At 39.6% G+C, this 7,430-nt stretch overlaps 1 pseudogene; it reads left to right on the top strand.

Annotated features, from left to right (window-relative positions):
- Positions 1-713: 713 nt before the first annotated feature.
- On the top strand, positions 714-1,557 carry LOC138074891 (tRNA (guanine(37)-N1)-methyltransferase pseudogene; annotated as a pseudogene).
- The last annotated feature ends 5,873 nt before the right edge of the window (positions 1,558-7,430 follow it).

Raw genomic sequence — 7,430 nt, 5'->3', positions numbered from 1 at the left:
AGAGTCTTCCTCAACACTACAGTTCAAAAGCATCAATTCTTTAACACTCAGCTTTCTTTATGGTCCAGCTCTCACATCCATACATGACTACTGGAAAAACCATAGCTTTGCTAGAGGGACCATTGTTGGCAAAATAATGTATCTGCTTTTCAATATGCTGTCTAGGTTGGTCATAGATTTTCTTCCAAGGAACAAGTGTCTTTTAATTTCATGGCTGTAGTCACCATCTACAGTGATTTTGGAGTCCAAAAAAATGAAGTCTGACACTGTTTCCATTGTTTCCCCATCTATTTGCTATGAAGTGATGGGACTGGATGCCATGATATTTGTTTTTTGAATGTTGAATTTTAAGCTAACCTTTTCACTCTCCTCTTTCACTTTGATCTAGAGACTCTTTAGTTCCTCTTCACTTTCTGCCATAAGGGTGGTGTCATCTGCATATCTGAGGTTATTGATATTTCTCCCAGCAATCTTGATTCCAGCTTGTCCTTCACCCAGCCTGGTGTTTCTCATGATGTATTCTACATATAGGTTAAATAAGTAGGGTGACAATATACAGTCTTGATATACTCCTTTCCCAATTTGGAACCAGTCCATTGTTCCATATCTGGTTCTAACTGTTGGTTTTTAACCTGCATACTTCTCAGAAGTAGGTAAAGAGGTCTGGTATTCCTGTCTCTAGAAGAATTTTCCATAGTTTGTTTTGATCCTTACAAATCAATAATATTGATAATATCTACCAAAATTTCCAACTGGAAGTACTATCTGGAGAGCAGAATATGATGACCAAGGTGTGAAAAAGCAATTACACCTGTGAATTTGATTTTTCAAAAGTCTCTTGGAATCCTCCTCTCTCCGCAGAACACAGCCATATCACAGAACTTCTCCAATCTGGGGAATGTTCTATTTGATGTTTTTCCTGGGGTGGGTTGGGCCCTTTGCCATTCCAGCAGCAAAGAAAAACTGCACTGTGTTTGCTAATAATCTCAATCCTGAATCTCATAAATGGCTACTGCACAATTTTTTTAATTAATTAATTGCATTAATTAATTTTAATTAATTAATTTGTAAATTAAATAAAGTGGACCAAAAGGTAAAAGCCTTTAACTTGGATGGGAAAGACTTCCTGCAAGGACCAGTCAGAGAAGAGTTAATGCAGCAGCTGGGACCACTGTCAAAACAAAGAAAATACTCTGTGCACATTGTCATGGATTTGATGAATTTGCCAGCAAAGCCTATTGAGTTTTGCACCTGTTTCAAAGCACTCTTAGATGGACAGCCATGTGGCAGTGAACTCCTTCCCATCGTGCACGGTTACAGCTTTTCCAAAGGTGCTAATCCAGCTAGGGATGTTCAGCAATAAACTGAAACTGTGTAGGCATCTTCTTGGAGGCATGTAGTTCAGCTCACCTAGTAAGAAATGCAATCCCTAACAAGGAAATGCTATACATCACTTTTCGGATTCCTGCTGCTATACTTTGCAAGAACCAGACTGTAAATCAAGACAATCATGAAGATTCACCTCTTAAATACCAGAGGACAGATAAAGATTTTTAGGAAGAAAAAAAAAAACAACAAATTGCCTCAGTCACTTAACTGGAAATATTTTCTCCATCTCCCCACTAGACTTTTGTGATAGTGAATTATCACTTGTATGATTTCTAATATTTTACCATTCAGTTACTTTAGTATTGAACCCTTTTATTTTACTCTAGCTGGCTTCCTTGGTGGTCAGATGGTAAAGAATCTGTCTGCAATGTGGGAGATCTAGGTTCAGTCCCTGCACTGGAAAGATCTCCTGGAGAATGGAATGGCAACCCACTCCAGTATTCTTGACTTGAGAATCCCATCGGCAGAGGTGCCTGGTGGGCTATAGTCCATAGGGTTGCAAAGAGTCAGACATGACTGACAGACTAACACATTCACATTCAAAGGCTTTAGCATAGTCAATGCAGCAGAAGTAGATTTTTTTTGGAACTCTCTTGCTCTTTTGATAATCCAGTGGATGAGGGCAATTTGATCTCTAGTTCCTCTGCCTTTTCTAAATCCAGCTTGAACATCTGGAATTTCTAGATTCACATTCTGATAAAGCCTTGCTTAAAGAATTTTGAGCATTACTTTGCTATCTTGTGAAATAAGTGCAATTGTGAAGTAGTTTGAACATTCTTTGGCGTTGCTTTTCCTTGGGATTGGAAGGAAAATTGGACTTTTCCAGTCCCATGGCCCCTGCTGAGTTTTCCAAATTTGCCGGCATATTGAGTGCAACACTTTAACAGTCTCATCTTTTAGCATTTGAAAAAGCTTAGCTGGAATTCCATCATCTCCAGTAGCTTTGTAGTGATGCTTCCTAAGGCCCACTTGACTTCTTACTCCACGATGTCTGGCTCTTGGTGGGTGGTCACACCATAGTGGTTATCTGGGTCATTAAGATCTTTTTTATACAGTTTTTTTCTGTGTATTCTTGCCACTTATTCTTAATATTTCTGCTTTCATTAGGTCCATACCATTTCTAAAAAGCCTTTTGATGAAAATGAAAGAGGAGAGTGAAAAGGTTGGCTTAAAGCTCAACATTCAGAAAACTAAGATCATGGCATCTGGTCCCATCACTTCATGGCAAATAGATGGGGAAACAGTGGAAACAGTGGCAGACTTTATTTTTTGGGGCTCCAGAATCACTGCAGATGGTGATTGCAGCCATGAAATTAAAAGACGCTTGCTCCTTGGAAGGAAAGTTATGACCAAACTAGACAGCATATTAAAAAGCAGAGATATTACTTGGCCAACAAAGGTCTGTCTAGTCAAGGCTATGGTTTTTCCAGTGGTCATGTACGAATGTGAGAGTTGGACTATGAAGAAAGCTGAGTGCTGAAGAATTGATGCTAACTGTGGTGTTGCAGAAGACTCTTGAGAGTCCCTTGGACTGCAAGGAGATCCAACCAGTCCATCCTAAAGGAGATCAGTCCTGGGTGTTCATTGGAAGGACTGATGCTGGAAACTCCAATACTTTGGCCACCTCATGCAAAGAGTTGACTCATTGGAAAAGACCCTGATGCTGGGAGGGATTGCGGGCAGGAGGAGAAGTGGATGACAGAGGATGAGATGGCTGGATGCCATCACCAACTCAATGGACATGAGTCTGAGAGAACTTCGGGAGTTGGTGATGGACAGTGTGGCCTGGTGTGCTGTGATTCACGGGGTCACAGAGTCGGACACGGCTGAGTGACTGAAATGAACTGAACTGAACGGAACTGATACAATTTCTGTCCTTTATTGTGCCCATCTTTGCATGAACTATACCCTTGGTATCTCCAGTTTCCTTGAAGAGATCTCTAGTCTTTCCCATCCTATTTTTCCCTCTATTTCTTTGCATTGTTCACTTAAGACTTTCTTATCTCTCCTTGCTATTCTCTGGAACTTTGCAGTCAGTCAGGTATATCTTACCCTTATTCCTTTGCCTTTCACTTTTCTTCTTTTCTTAGCTACTTGTAAATCCTCCTCAGAGAACCACTTCATCTTCTTGCATTTCTTTGGTTTGGCTTTGGTTACTGCGTCCTATACGATCTTATGAGTCTCCATTGACAGTTCTTTAGGACTCTATCAGACCTAATCCTTTGAATCTATTCATCACCACCACTGTGTAATCATAAGAGATTTGGTTTAGATCATACCCAAATGGTCTGGTGGTTTTCCCTGCTTTCTTCACTTTAAGCTGGAATTTTGCAATAAGGAGCTGATGATCTGAGTTATAGTCAGCTCCAGGTCTCCTTTTCGCTGACTATAGAGAGCATCTTTATCTTTGGCTGCAAGTATAATCAATCTGATTTTGGTATTGACCATCTGGTGATGTCCATGTGTAGAGTCATCTCTTGTGTTATTAGAAAAGGGTTTTTGCTCTGAGTAGCATGTTCTCTTGACAAAACTCGGCTAGCCTTTGCCCTACTTCATTTTGTACTCCAAGGCCAAACTTGCTGTTACTCCAGGTGTCTCTTGACTTTCTACTTTTGCTTTGCAGTCTCCTATGATGAAAATGACACCTTTTATTTTGGTATTAGTAGTAGAAGATCTTGTACATCTTCATAATACTGGTCAACTTAAGCTTCTTCAGCATTAGTGATTGGGGCATAGACTCGGATTACTGTGATGTTGAATAGTTTGGCTTGTTAAGAAACCAAGAGCATACTGTCATTTTTTGGACTGCAACCAAATACTGCAGTTTTGACTTTTTTCTTGATTATGAAGACTACTCCATTTCTTCTAAGTGATTGTTACACATAGTAGTAGATATAATGGTCATCTGAATTAAATTCACTCATTCCAGTCCATTTTCGCTCACTGATTCCTAAGATGTCAATGTTTACTCTTGCCATCTCCTGCCTGACAACATCCAATCTACTCATGGACCTTACATTCCATGTTCCTATGCAATTTTGTTCTTTACAGCATCAGACTTTACTTTCACCACCAGACATATCCACAACTGGGCATCATTTCATCTTTGGACCAGCAGCTTCATTCTTTCTGGAGCTGTTAGTAATTGCCATCTGTTCTTTCCCAGCAGCATATCGGACACCTTCTGACCTGTTGGGCTCATTTTCCAGTATCATATCCTTCTGCCCTTTCACACTATTCTTGGGGTTCTTGCGGCAAGAATACTGGAGTGGTTTGCCATTCCCTCCTCCTTATTCAAAACGTGAACCGCGTTTTGTCAATGTCGAACATCATATATATTGGTTTCCTATTGCTACTGTAACAAATTACCTCAGATCCTGGAGGCAGTTCTGGAGGTCAGGAGTCCATAATCAGTATTACATGGGGCTAATGTCAAGGTGTCTCCTTATGGAGGTTCTAGGGAATATATATATATATATATATATATATATATATATATATATATATATATATATATATATATATATATATTTTTTTTTTTCCCCTGGAAAAGGCAAGTTTCTAGAGGCTGCATTCATTCCTTGGCTCATGGACCCAGATCACACTGCTTTTTCTTCTTTGTGTCCACTGTCACATCACTTGCTGTCTTTGATATTCTTGCTTCTTTATCATAAGGACCCCTGTGATTACATTGGACTTGCCTAGAAAATCTAGGATAACTTTCTCACCTTAATATCTTTAACTTAATCACATCTGCAAAGTTGTAAGATAACACATTCACAGGTCTGAACATATTTGCGGTTGCTGTTGTTTAGTTGCTAACTCGTGTCTGAGTCTTTGTGACCCCATGAAATGTAGCCCAGCAGGCTCCTCTGTCCATGGAATTTCCCAGGCAAGAATACTGGAGGGGGTTGCCATTTACTTCTCCAGGGGATCTCCCCAACCCAAGGATATAACCCACATCTCCTGCATTGGCAGGAAGATTCTTTATGACTGAGCTACTAGGGAAGCCCCCTGGATATATTTTAATCACCCTTATTCTCTTAATTATAATATACCTTGCTGAGTGTCCAAGGTTTACATTTATCTGTTACTGAAACTACATTCACCTCGTTCTCAAAGGTCTCAAATCATTACAACACTCACTCAAAGTTCAAAATTCTATTACTCAAATATCATGAACTCCAAAGTCCAAAATCTTTCTTTCTAAATAATCAGATAAGGGTCACATTTGCTACATGATCCAGTCCAGGGCAAGATTCCTCTCCATCTGTGAACCTGTTAAATAAGACAAGAAGTTATCAGCTGCCAGAATATAGTAGTAGGACAGGCATAAATAACAGTTATGACATTTCTATTCCAAGGTTAAAGATAGAAGTAAGAAACTTGTCACTGATTCTGAAGCAAAATGGAAATCAAGTATGGTGAATTCCGTTGAATTTCCAGGTGGTGCAGTAGTTAAAAAAAAAAAAAAAAAAGGCAGCCAATGCATGAGGCGCAAGAGGTGTGGTGGCTGGACAGGGAGGATCCACTGGAGTAGGGAATGGCAGCCCGCTCCAGCATTCTAGCCTGGAAAATCCCACTGACATAGGAGCCTGGCAGGGTACAGTCCATGGAGTCACAAAGAGTTGGACACAACTGAACACACACACACACACACACACACACACACAATAAATTCCATTAGGCTATAATGCATGGAAACAATCTGTGACTCATATTCTGAGTCATTCTTCTTTTTCAAGAAGGACAGTGTCTGCTGGCCCCTGAGTAGTCTTATCAGTCTGTTTCATACGTGTAGAATTTGAGTGTCTGACAGTTCTTTTTGTGTGTGTGTGTGTGTGATTTTATTTTTTATTTTTTTTTCCTCAGAAGAAAAAACTTGAATGAAACAGAGATAGGTAATCTACCAGATAAAGAGTTCAAAGTAATGGTCATAAAGATATTTACCAAACCCAGGAGAAAATGGATGAATACACTGCAAACTTGTACAAAGAGATTTCTTTTTTCTTTTTTTCTATTTAAATCTTTTTTTCTTTCTTAAATTTTTATTTTTACTTTATTTTACTTTACAATACTGTATTGGTTTTGCCATACATTGACATGAATCCATCACGGGTGTACATACGTTCCCAAACATGAACCCCCCCCTCCCACTTCCCTCCCCATAACATCTCTCTGGGTCATCCCCATGCACCAGCCCAAGCATGCTGTATCCTGCATCGGACATAGACTGGCGATTCGTTTCTTACATGTTAGTATACATGTTTCAATGCCATTCTCCCAAATCATCCCACCCTCTCCCTCTCCCTCAGAGTCCAAAAGTCCACTCTACACATCTGTGTCTCTTTTGCTGTCTTGCATACAGGGTCATCATTGCCATCTTTCTAAATTCCATATATATGTGTTAGTATACTGTATTGGTGTTTTTCTTTCTGGCTTACTTCACTCTGTATAATCGGCTCCAGTTTCATCCATCTCATCAGAACTGATTCCAATGTATTCTTTTTAACGGCTGAGTAATACTCCATTGTGTATATGTACCACAGCTTTCTTATCCATTCATCTGCTGATGGACATCTAGATTGTTTCCGTGTCCTGGCTATTATAAACAGTGCTGCGATGAACATTGGGGTACATGACAGTCCTTTTTTATTTCTTCCTCCTTCTGTCCCTTTTATTCTAAGCTTACAGTATTTCTGCTGGTAGAATATTCTCAAATGGTCCATCTGTGGATCTTCCATGCCCCCACAAGGGTTCACTCAGTTAAAACAAAGCTTCTTTCACAAATCTCCCCGGAATCATCTTATCTCTATTCTTGGCCTCTGTTGAGGTGAATATTCTGAACTTTTGGTTCTTCTAAGGAACTAAGAAAAGGTTGTCCAGGCACTTCTTTTTTCTTGAGAACATGCATTCTTGATGATAAACATTTCCACACCCTAACTGTAGCATCTTTTGCTATCCAGACAGGTTGAAAATTTCTCAGTTCATAAAGTCTTGTTTCCTTTTACTTAACAGTTATTCCCTCAATTTACCTCTTA

This window comes from Capricornis sumatraensis, chromosome 1 (genome assembly GCF_032405125.1).
Source record: "Capricornis sumatraensis isolate serow.1 chromosome 1, serow.2, whole genome shotgun sequence".
NCBI classification, from domain to species: domain Eukaryota; kingdom Metazoa; phylum Chordata; class Mammalia; order Artiodactyla; family Bovidae; genus Capricornis; species Capricornis sumatraensis.
Note: the sequence above shows the minus strand (reverse complement) of the source record. Positions and strands in the feature narration are given on the sequence as shown.